Source organism: Peromyscus maniculatus, chromosome 4 (assembly GCF_049852395.1).
Source record: "Peromyscus maniculatus bairdii isolate BWxNUB_F1_BW_parent chromosome 4, HU_Pman_BW_mat_3.1, whole genome shotgun sequence".
Lineage (NCBI taxonomy): Eukaryota > Metazoa > Chordata > Mammalia > Rodentia > Cricetidae > Peromyscus > Peromyscus maniculatus.
Genome location: NC_134855.1, coordinates 16,296,057 through 16,309,314, shown reverse-complemented (window position 1 = coordinate 16,309,314; position 13,258 = coordinate 16,296,057). Strand labels below are relative to the sequence as shown.

At 40.3% G+C, this 13,258-nt stretch overlaps 1 protein-coding gene across 9 annotated transcripts in view; it reads right to left on the bottom strand.

The window, feature by feature from the left end:
- Positions 1-13,258, bottom strand: part of Cacna1b (calcium voltage-gated channel subunit alpha1 B) — a 157,824-nt gene that overhangs the window by 60,949 nt on the left and 83,617 nt on the right. The window lies entirely within an intron of this gene.

Sequence of the window (13,258 nt, the reverse complement as noted above, 5' to 3'; positions counted from 1 at the left end):
CCAAGTAGACTACTAAAACACAACATAGTTGCCAACAACACAATTCTGAAGGAATCACAGTTCAGAAGCCTTGTCTACACCCCTATCAGTTAGCAGAGTGCAGTATGGGTAGAGAAAGGTACCACAGGACACCTGATATAATCAACCAACTCCAGCATATGGGAAGTTCTACCCAGCAGATAAACAAGGAAACACAAGAGAGATGCTTAAAAGAGAAGTTTAGACAGACTTTTTAAATAAAGGCAAATGAATGAACCTTGTCTGGATAATGATTCATACAAAACAACTATAAAAAGCTATTTCTGAGACAACTGTATGATTTGAACTTGGAATGTGTAATGAACAACATAAAGGGATTACTATCAGCATTCAGTGCAATAAAGCCACTATGATTATTTTAAACCCCTAATTGAGATGCCTACTGGCATGATTATTCTGAACACGATACAGAAGAAAACAAGAAACAAGCAGAATGTGACTGGCACATGAGAGCAAGCTAAGGGCGAGGAACAGAACACGGGGGTTCACTATGCCTGTCTCTACTTTTCATACATTTCAATTTTCCAAAATAAAAAGGGTTTTATTTTAGCAACCATGGATAGATGACAGAGCTATACAAAGGAACAATAATTTGAATTAACAACTGGCTTCTGAACAGAACAGGAGGCAGAGGACAATGGAATAATAGTCTCAAGAGGAGAAAAAATAACCAGCAGCTAGAACTCCATCCAAAGGAAAAGCACTTTTCACAACAATGCCAGAATACAGGTTGTCCAGAGAAGTTACCACTGTCAAACTCCATTAAAAAAAAGTTAGGAAACGTTTCTTCCAGCAGAAGAGGGCAGGAGAACCCCCAACAGTAATCTAAAATATGGAAGCAATGAAAGCTAAAGAGGAATAATGAAGTCAACAAAAGAAAGGTGAAAAATACCAGGTAGAGCCAACCCTTTGATATTGCAACACACCCATCTACAACGTTCACAACTCAGAACTGTGCAGCTGGGCCCCTCCCCTAAAGCCTCATGTTGTTCTAAGTAAAGTTTACGTTTTGACTTGGGCCATGCTAATTACTATCTTGAGTCACTGGCACAGGTTGGGCAAACCTGAGAAAAACCTCCACTATTTGGAAATTCAAACCACACAGATGAATCAGACAAGAAACAATGAAACTTGAAAGGCAGACTTAAAACAAAAACAAGCTTCAAAAACTTACTTATAATCAAAAGAATCCTTAAGAGTGAAATCTAAAGCTTAAAATGCACAAAGTTGAGAAGCCAAAATGTCATGAGCTGAGAACATCAAAGGAAAACACAGGAAAAAGGACCTTGCAATGCAGATAAGAAAAGAAAGTAGGAAAAGGAACCGGTGAGGAGGAGTAATTAACAAGCCCAGAACAAAGACACAGCAGAGAAGGCCATGATGCAGGTTGCCACTGCGAGTGACTTCAACGGAGCAGCCTTGAGAGGAAGATAGAGGGAGGGACATCGGAAACATTGACAGGGCTCCAGGGGCCAGGCCTGAAGTCACAGATTTCAGGAGATTGGAAAAGGAAAAGCCCAAGTTCAAGAGTAGCCTGCACTAGAACAAGTTCAACACCAGCCCAGGCTACTTAGTAAGACCTTAGACCCTATCTCAAGACAAAAGGTAAAAAGAATTCTGGAGATGCAGGTCGGTGGTAGAACACTTGTTTAAAATATAAAATAAATATGGCTGGAAGGGCAGGAGGCCGCCTCATCTAGATGTGTTAGTTTTCTACATTTGTATTTCTCCCTGAACCCGCCACAAGCCATAAGGTCAATAAGGAGAGAGAACAAAGTCATCCCTAGTCAACATCTCTCACATACAGGAGATTAAAAACACAAAACAAAAAACTATGAACTTGGACACAGAAGTGAGCCATCTTGATTTGCAGCTCAAGGGAATAACTGAGGCAGATCGTCATTTAGTTAAGACTTTCATTTTTAAACAGTATTAATGCCATGAGCACACAGACAGAAGGACAGCAGCATGAGGGGCTCTGAGGGAGTTCAGACTCATGAGGCAGAGTCAGGGTTCCTTCCTGTAAGTGTCAGGGAAAAGGCGGACTTCATGCAGTCAGGCTGTCTTCAGTTCATGGGAACACAGGGAGGGAAGGGAATCCAGGGCAGGAAGTGAGGAAGGAGGGGCACATTTAGTTACAGCACATCCACTAAAAGGGTGGGAGGTGTGTTGCCACCAGGAACCCTCTACTACCCTAGAGTCTGGCAATCTGAGCCTGTGAACTTCCTTGGTGTCTGCCATTTCTCTGGAATCTGGGCACCTGGGAGTCTGTTGAGGGGTCAGGGATTCCCAGACAGGCTCTCAGAAGTGAACTTGCCACTTCCTTTACAGCAGCTAGGGGAAAAAGGGGGGGGGGGGTAGAGAAACTGCAGGCTAGTATGGTCTAGGCAACAATTTGGGTCTGGATCTAACAGGAAATGGGAAGATAAACTGAGATCTGAAGAACCACGCAGAGACAAAGGAGGAGGAGAGTGTATCAGAGTCCTGGTGACATGAAATTTGGACATCAGTTCATGCCTGTCCTAGAAGAGAGATCCCATCGGTAATAAATAAATACTAAGAATAGGTCTGAGGCCAGATAACTTGACCACTGCACCTGGGAACTTAGAAGTGGTGGACTTGCTAAGTCCCTGGGCCTGAAAGAAGCCACCTGGATCCTGCTACTGAAGGCAAGAATCACTACAAAGAGGGAGAGAGCCACTGTATGCTGGTGAGGTTTCAGTGGCTGAGGTCAATGGTGCAACATACTATAGAGCATACTTCAGCATACTAGAGCAATAGAACGATAAAGAGCCCCCTCAAATACTGACAAGAATGCTAAATTCCATTGCGCCCCTAGAAAAGGACACTGCTAACTAGAAAGCAAACACATTGCCCCAAACTGCTGACCTGTGCTCCACAGAATGAAATGTAACTGCTAGCAAAGAACAAAACAAAACAAAAACAACAACACAACCCTTTATTTTATCCTCATCTGAAACAGTATCCAATAGGCACAGCTTCTATAATATGAAAATGGAAACTATTTAATGAAAATATTACACACACACACACACACACACACACACACACACACACACCTGTAAACAACTCTCAAACATGAAATAATGAATACAATTATACAAGCCAATTGCCAATGAGACAGAGGACCACAGACCTAACGGCCACAGGGAAGACTGGTGGAGACCTGAGAGATGTGAGGCGACAGCTCTCCAAGTTCAGGAGAGAAAGTGAGAAAAACAAACAAACAATAAATCGAAATCATTTCAGAAATTACAAGGAGCCCACGGAAGAAGAGATGGCTGAAAGTACTGCAAGGAAAAGATGGAGTGAAATGCATCAAGAGAGCAAACATTAAATAAGGGAGGATTTTTAAAAGGATCAGAGAATTACACAGAAGGCAGGCAGACCCAGGCCCAACCACAACATCTACCACACAACAGCAAAACGATGTGACAGAACTAATCATTAAAATGTAATTCCAGACATTTTTCCTGAAATTCAGTATCATCTACCAACTGACTTTCAGCACAAGTAATTAACAGAAAGGGGACAGTCCTTTTTTAACAAATGGTAATGAAGTGATTGGAGATCCCATAAGGGCCAGAGGCCAGGAGAGATCCTTAATCCTTACCTCATGCCACATAGAGAAATTAGCTCAAGATGTGACTTTCTGGACAGATGGAGTTAAAGAATCCTCCCCTCTCCATCCAGCGAAGCACACCTGGATATACGTGATCCTTGGGCAAGATAAACGTAGAGAGATTTTGAAAAATAGGAAGAAAATGGCAGGTCAGCCATGGAACCTTAGAGCCAAGGAGCAGCACAATAAGAATGCTTCCTTTTCTGAGTTTTATTGTATGCCTCACATATCCAGACTTGGCTTAGAACTCATAAACACCAACAAGCACAGCCTTCAAAACGCCCTGGCGAAAGGACCTGGGACCTGGGCCTAGCAGACCAGACGACATGCAGGCACTAATCGCTATACCACTGCCAACTCAATAGAAACAAAACAAACGGTCCGTTTGTGCTCACACCAGCACAGGCTGAGGAAGGAAGCCAGACCTCTACCGCCCCTGCCTGTAGGAGGCAGCCCAGAGCCCCAGGTGGAGTAGGAGCGTGGGCTTCCGTCCCCACCCTCAGGTAACCAGACCCATAAGCCATGCAATAACAGTGAAGATCACACGGAGAGACTTCAAGTTTTACCAACAGCTAAGGAGGCACCCCTTCCCCATCTACCAAAATGAGTGCTAGCGGAAAACCAGGAAAAACACTACCAGCCAGTGGTAATCAGGTCCACCCTGCTGTTCATGGAAGTCACCTGAGAGCAGTGGAGACCTGCTGGGGAGCTGATACACCCCCGCTTAGGCCAGCAATAATGAAGTTTCTCTTCCACTGATGCTCACAGAAGCCAAGCCAGAATCTATTTCCCCACCTCAGCTGGGGCTAACAAGGCAGTTCTCCATTTTCCTCCTTGAGTATATCACAGCAGACAAGCCAAAGCAGATTTAAACAAGATTCAGAGGCTCAGGATATAATCCCCAAGTAGCTAGGTTTCAATAAAAAACAAAAAAACTGCTTGTCACACCAAGAACCAGAAAATCAACCTGAACAAGAAAAAACAACCAACAGGCACCACGAAAACGGATGTTAAGTCTATCTGACAAAGACTTTAAAATAGCATTCCAGAAATTCTTAACAGACAGTTGAAAAAAAAAAACAAAAAACAAAAAAACAAAACTTGAAGCAAACAAAAAGTAGAAAATCTCGTCAAAGAAATAGAAGACCTAAAGAACCAATTGAGGACTTTAGAATTGAAAAAACATAGTAACTAAAATTAAAAACTTGACAGATGGGCAGGCTCAACTGCAGAATGGAGGGCACAGAGGAAAGAATCAATGAACTGGAAGGCAGGAAAATTAAATCACCCAATCTGATCAACAGAGAGAAAATATACTAAAAAAAAAAAATCAATAGAGCCCAAGAGCCTTTGGGAGTACAACAAAAGATTAAGCATTCATATTACCGAGCCTAAGACTGAAAAAGGAAAAAGTGGAACCACGGAAGTACTCAAAAGACATAAAAGATGAAATAGTTCCAAATTTGCAAAAGACATTAACCTGCAGAGTCAAGAAGCTGAGCAAACCCCAAACAGGATAAATTTGAAGAAGTCCACATCAAAATACAGTGTACTCAAACTTCTGAAATATAAAGACAAAAACCCTTGAAACCAGCGAGAGAGAAACAACATCTTACCTATGGGAAGGAAACAATTGGAGTGACAGTAGATTTCTCATCAGAAACCATGGATTCAGAAGAGGCACACGTTTTTTTCAAGTGCTGAAAAAAAAAGAACTGTCAACCCAGAATTCTAGACCCAATGAAAATATCCTTCAGGAATGAAGGGAACATCAAGACATTCTTGGATGAAGGAAATTAAAGAGAACCTGTCACCCGCAGATCTCTTCCAAAAGAATAGCTAAAGAAAGCCTTCCACACAGAGACAATTTATGAAAGAATATAGAATACCAGAAAGGAAGAAAGAATAATAAGAGAAAAATGATTAAATAAAGTCATTTCCTTCTTCTCTTCCATTTTCTAAGTTATGTTTCACAGCTGAAATAAAAATTCAAACACATTCTGCTGAGATTCTAAACTTAGGCAGAGGAAAAATTTAAGAATATTATATTATAAACAAGAGGTATATATAGAGAAATTTTATACTATACTCAAACTGGCAGAATGAATAAACTGGATTAAGCTATATAATAAAATAGCTAAAGCAATTACCATATACAACAGACACTTGAATGTACTATAGATAAACCAAACTGGGCTTTTAAATACATTCAAGTAACCTCCAAGAAAGGCAGCAAAAACAAACTAGAAAAATAAAAAACATAGAGAACAAACAGAAACGAAAATTAGGATTTTTAAACTTAAGCTGTACTCTTACCAACAATTACATTAAATATAAATGTTATAATGCCAAATAAAAGAATTTGCAATGGATTAAACTATGACTCCACTACATGCTGTTTATAGAAATTCACTTTAAATATAACTATACAACTAGCCTGAAAATGGAAGGTAGAAAAGATCAATTTTGCAAATATTAATTAAAAACAGTACAGATGTTATCGCAAGGTAAGATAGATGTCAAATCAAGGAAAATTGCTGGGTCGGAGAAAGGCATGACGCAATGATGAAAAGGCTGTTGCACCAAAAGGACAAACCATAAATGTGTTCATATCTAACAGCAATTCACAAACGTGGAAGTAACAACTTACAATGTGAAAGGAAAGGCAGATTAGACCCAAAGTTGCATTTAGAGACTTGAGTATCCTTTTCTCAACAACCGACAGATCTAGACATAAATAACACCCACACAGAAGACCAACCAACAGGATGGAACTGGCCTTTACACAACATTCCACCCAGCAACAGCAGAACACATGTTCTTTCCCAACTCCCATAAAACATCTATTGTGGCCTATATCCTGGGCCATGGAACAAAACCTAAAAACTTCAAGGAAAAGAAATACTATAGAATGTGGCTACTGACCACAAAGTAATAAAAGGAAGAGTTGATAACAGACAGACAAAGGAAAATCTGCAAACACTGGAAACTATCCTGGTATCATCTCAACAACCCATGAGTCAAATTAAAATGTATCCCACGAAAACCTCTGGGAGAAACAGGCAGTGCAAAGTGAGAAACTTTCAGTACTACATGTTTGTATTAGAAAAGCAGGTGGCTGGACAGATGGCTCAGGAGTTAAGAGCATTTATTGCTCTTGCAGAGGTTCCCAGCACCCATATGGCAGCTCACAATCACCTCTAACTTCAGTTTCAGGGGATCTGATGATGTTCTTCTGATCTCTGAGGGTACCAGGCGTGCACATGCATACGTACACACAGGCAAAAGTATTCATGAACACAAATGAATCTAATAAAAATTTTTGAAAGAAAAGCAGGAAAACCAAATCATTATACACTCCTACCACAAGAAAACTAAAAAAGAACAAAGCAAACACAAAGCAATGGGAAGTAGAAATCAAATTAAATTAAAAACATGAAAATAGGCCAACAAAATGTTTCAATGGGTGAAGATACTTGCTGCCCAAGTCTAGTGATTTGAATGCAATTCCTAGGACCCACATAAAGGCAGAAAACAAATCAACCTAAGAGAGGTGTTCTCTGACCTCTGTATGCATGTGTACACACAAACACAAAAATAAAATTTAAAATGAAACTCCTGAAAACAGAAAAAGTCAACAAAACAATCCAACTTTTTCAAAAGATCAATAAAACTAACAATGTGGCAAGACAAAGAAAAAGAAGAGATGACAATACATGCCAATCAAAGGCGTGAAGTAGGAGCCTGAAGACATCACAAAGATAACAAGGGACCAACTATGGCGTACTCTACACACCATGTATATAATATAAAATTGACAACGTCAGTGATGTGTAAATGTCCTCAAAAGTAGATAGTACAAAACATCCAAAATGATATCAATAACATAATCCTGTAGGTACTAATTTAAAGTAACTCAGATGGAAATGCTTGTTTGGCAATTTCTACCAACTATTTAAAGGACAATTAGTAATTTAAAGGACAATTAGTACCCAGTTCAACATAATATACTCCGGAAATTAGCAGAGGGAACAGTTTCATTAGATCTAAAACATTTTATGGATCCATTTTTACTTTGATACCCAAACCAGACAAGGACATTATGAAAAAGAAAACTAAAATTGATTGTGGTATCCCAGGTCTATAATCACAGTACTGGAAGGCTAAGGTAGGAGAATTGTAGGCTTGAGAAAATGTGGCATTGAATATCATAACCAGGACATAGAAAAAGAAAAAATAAAAAGTGAAAAAATTAAATTATTCATTTGTGGTTTTTATGTAGAGACTTTGGAAGGAATCTAGAAATACATGTTTAAGATAAAATACATAAGTAACTTAAGAAGTTAGAAAAGTAACAACAACAAAATAAAACAAAAAAGAAGATAATAATGACAAAATGAAAAATAGTGATTTTCTTACAACAAATTATGGTAGAAATAACAAATGAATTAAAATATTGGTTTTCATTTTATAAAGATTACGAAGTATATAAACCACCAACTAATCTAATCAAGGAGAAATCACAGAAATGCTCAGATTCTAAAAATGACAAGGGGAAAAAAAACACTGAACAAGAAGTTAATTAAAGAAAAAAGAACTTAAGGCCGGGCAGTGGTGGCACATGCCTTTAATCCCAGCACTCAGGAGCCAGAGGCAGGCGGATCTCTGTGAGTTCGAGGATAGCCTGATCTACAAAGAGTTCCAGGACACTCAGGGCTACACAGAGAAATTCTGTCTTGACCAAGAAAGAGAAGAGAAGAGAAGAGGAGGGGAGGGGAGGGGAGGGGAGGGGAGGGGAGGGGAGGAGAGGAGAGGAGAGGAGAACAGAACAGAACAGAACAGAACAGAAGGGAAAAGAAAAGAAAAGAAGAGAAAAATAAAAGGAACAATTTAAGTCAATGCTCTGCTTGTTTGGTGTGTACACATGCATGTGTACACATGTGTAAAGGTGTGTATTTGGAGGCCAACAGTCAACACCAGGTATCTTCTTTAATCTCTTTCCACCTTATTTGGGGGAGACAGAGTTTCTTACTGAACCTGGAGCTTACTAGTAAGCAGTCTGACTGGCAGCAAGCCCCAGGGTCATCTCCCACCACTGAGCTTACAGGCTCACTGCTGGATTTTACATGGCTACTTGGGATCTAAACTAAGGTCCCTATGCTTGTGGGACAAACTCTACCAAATTACCCATCTTTCTTGTCCCTAAATGGGTAATTTTTTAAAGGAAAATATAATTTACCAAGCTCATTTCAAGAGACAATTAACAAATAGACAAGTATACAAAGAGTTGCCATTATATAAGTCCATGAGATAACTTTACAAAATTCTACAAAGACTGTGTCACAGCACCAAACAGTAAAACATTCCAATTCTTTTTATGAACTAATAATATTCCACAGGCCAGCTCCTCACTTGAGGCAAATTCCCCAGTTCACAGTCTTCTTTTGTAATGCCCAACACTCCAGCAAAATATGTCACTACAATGTTGTTACCTTTCCTGCCTGATGTTCATGTAGAAGGGTATGCCCACCCAGAACATAATATAATGTTTTTAACAGAGTAATGCAGAGAAAAACTCACAGGCAGGAGTCCAAATTCCAGTGGTAGATTATCAGAATCATGTACGGATGTTTTTAAAAGTACCTACATTTCAAGAAGGGACGTATCCAAAGCAATTCCTATTAACAGTTATTTTAACCAGTGATCAGCAAAAATGTTAAATGTTTTATGCCCTAACATGATACTGCGTGACTTGTCAGTGTTTAAGTGATATTTCATCATATTTTATGAAACTGTGTGGTTGGGTTAGCATGCAACATGGTAACTTTTTAAAACCATTTTAAATAAGAAAGGCAATGGATTCCTTGCTTAACATGTGAAAGATCCTAGTTTGATCCCCAACACCAGGAAAATACTGGCTGTAATTGGAACATCTGATTTTCAGGAGTGGAGTATTGAAGTCAAGTATGATGTGACTATATGGTATTAATATCCTAACCTTACAATGCTAAACACAGAATAATAAAACCACAGTATTCACCTCACTTTAAAGTACCAAGACAAACTCTTAAGAAAATATTAATGGAATCCAACAGCGCATTTCAAAATAAGTATAACTGGCCGGGCAGTGGTAGTGCATGCCTTTGATCCCAGCACTCAGGAGACAAGGTGGGCGGATCTCTGGGGGTTTGAGGCCACCTGGTTTACACAGTGAGGGGGTTTGAGGCCACCTGGTTTACACAGTGAGGTCCAGGACAGCCAGTGCTGTTACACAGAGAAACCCTGTCTCAAAAAACCAAAAAAACAACAAACAAAAAAATCATGATCAAAATAAGTATAACTGTCTTAATCTGCATAATTACACTAGGTTTTCTGGTGCTGTGAGGCACACCAGCCACTTCACATAAGTCTCCTCACTAGCTTTTATCACTACTGGGGACTATAATGATCACGTGTCTGGTGGTAAATGCTCTAAGACAGTTGCCAGTGTCATTCAAGGGGCCATCATCTTGGCCAAAGCTTTCCATTATCTCTATATGGAGAGGCTATGGGGGAAAGAAGATTGGCCATCCTGTGAAAGGTGACAGGCCACTGTGGCTGTGCTGATGTGCCTCACCTCTGCCCCAAGACCCGCTGGCATCGTCTCTGCTCCTCCATCCAAGAAGCTGCTGCTACTGAGCGGTATTGATGACTGCTACACACCAGCTAGGCCAGCGGTTCTCAACCTTCCTAACGCTGCAGCCCTTTAATCCAGTCCATGTCATGGGGATCCCTAAACATAATAGTATTTCCTTGCTACTTCATAACTGGAATTTTACTACTGCTATGAATCATAATCTGATATTCAGGATCGCTGATATGTGATCCCAAAGGGGTCAAGACCCACCCACAAGTTGAGAGTCACTGAGCTAGGGCTACACTGCCACTCTAGCAGCTTCTCCAAGGCCACTTTTGACGCCATCTCCAAGACTGACAGCTACTTGACCCCCAACCTCTGGAAAGAGACCAAGTCTCCCTATCAGGATTCATTGTCCATCTTGTGAAACTCTACACAAAAGTCTCCATTCAGAGGATCTAGGCTCCATCAGTGGCTACCACATTTTTTATTTGTTAGCAGATTTAGCTCATTCTATTTTTATACCAGAAAAATAGAATGAACTAAATCTGCTAATAAATAATGACTGACTGAGGTCTAACATTGCATAGACAGTTCCAGATCTGAAATTCATTGCTATATATCTCCATGCATAAGAGAAAATATGACCTCTATGGATGCTTTAAAGACTTAACAAAATTTAACTCTTTGAGCAGGCAAAAAATTTACTAAAATAGGAATTAATGTATACTAGAAACATGTTTCTACATATGTCTAAAGCCAGAATTTTTAGCCTAGTGAAGATAAAACAAGGCAAAGGTACCCAATAACCTGGATGTTTCCACCAATGCTATCAGACAGATTACGAGATCTAAAACTTGGAAGAGAGATCCACTGTCTCACAGAAGTTCTGATAATGTAGTGGGGAAACAAAACAAACAAAACCAACATTAAAACTAATGCCTTGAGTTGAGGATTCAGAAAAACAGGATAAATAGTAAACACATAAAAAATTTAAAATCAATACCCTAGATTTCTTCTTCTAGCAGTAGTGACAAGTATCAGATTAACCCCAAAAGGGATAATCATGAACACCAGACAGAGAACCAAATTGGTAGTGAACACTTATAATTTTGGCACTTTAAAGACAGAGGTCAGTGTCTGAGCTACATAGTGAGACCCTGTCTCAGGAAGAAAATTTAAACATATATGTATATACCAGGCATTCAGACACTAAAAGTCCAAGCCAGAGACTGGGAGAAAATACATATAAAATACATTTGATAAAAGACCTCTGTGAAAAATATAAAAAGTGGTGCTGGAGAGATAGTTGGGTGGTTAAAAGCACTTCCTGCTCTTACGCACCCCCATGGCAGCATACGGCCATCTGAAACTCCAGTTACAGGGTTTCTGAAGCCCTCTTCTGACTCCACCAGCACCAGGCATGCACAAGGTACGGAAGCACACATGCAGGCAAAGCATCCACACATAAAATAAAAATACGTAAGTCCGTGTGTGTGTGTGTGTGTGTGTGTGTGTGTGTGTGTGTGTGTGTGTGTTGAAAATTAAGCTATTAAACAAACCAATTAAAAAATAGGCAAAGACCTGAATAAAAATCTCCCCAAAGAAGATACACAGATGTCAAGTAAACATAATGAAAAATACTCAAAATCATACCTCATTAGGAAGTTGCAAAGTTAAACAAACTCTGCTATGTAGTTCATTAGAACAAGTAAAATCCAAACCACAGGTAACACCAGATTCAGAACTACGTGAAGCAGAGAGAGTTTCATTGGTCGCTAATGGGAATGTATACTAGCACAGCCACATTGAAGACATTTGGCAGTTTCATACAAAACTAAAACAGTCTTACCACATACAACTTCACAATCACGCTTAGGAGGTATGCACTCAGGAGTATAACAACATGAACCCTGAACATGTAACTACTAAAGCTAGAAGTAAATGAAATATCCTTTGATAGGTGCACAGACAATGGTGATATACCCAGACAGTGGAACTTCAGTGTGGTAAGAAATGAACTACCAAGCCATAGAATTAATTCCTTAAGTGTATAATGATAAAAGTTTGTTTTCTTTCTTTCTTTCTTTCTTTTTTAAGCCAACCTGAAAATATGCATGCTGTATGATTCTAAGTATGTGACATTCTGATAAAAGGCCTGTGGCTGCCAGCACAGATGGGCCAGCTGTAGACAAAATCCCAGGGGGTCCCTGGGCTCACTCTCAGGCTACTCTTCAGAGAAGACAGATCCATTTGTGTGCACAGCAAGTGAATCAAGAGTGGGCCATGATCAAGTTTTCCTCAGGGAGCCTGGTGGCTAAGGAGTTAAAAGTCAGCCCTCTCTACCATTCTGTCTTCCCAGACAAAGTGTGTGTGACTGACTGCACACACATGTGGGTGTGCATGGGGTAGCTCATACGGCCTATTCAGAGATCAGTGCTGCCTGGCCTTCCATAGGCTCTGCCTCTCTCCCTGGAATGGTTTCTTTCACTCTAATGTCTGTCTGTGAGGACCACATCCATCAGCCTTCTAACTACATGGCTTATTCACTATGCTCTCACTGCATGCTCCTTTCTGGTTTCACACACACAGGCATGAGCAAGGGAGGAGAGCAAGTCGCACAAGGGGGTGGGGTCTAGAGCAAGGCTACAGGAGCACATGACTAGGCAGAGGACAGCTCCGAGACCCTTGTCCTCACCTACCCACCCCCAGCACCAGTCCTTACCACCTTTGGCAAGCAACAAAAGATGAAGATGGAAGTGCCCACCTTCCACTGTGTCCCCAGCACTCGGACCCTGAGCCTGGCATAAGCCAGCAATGTGAAAACAGTTTTTTAGGAGGAGGGACAAGGATATTTAACATCTATCTGCCTCCAGGGCAATGGAAAGCCAAGATATCAAAGGACAGCTACTGATAGCAAAGAACGTGGTCTCCATCGGGAGAAAATTCGGAGAAGTAAT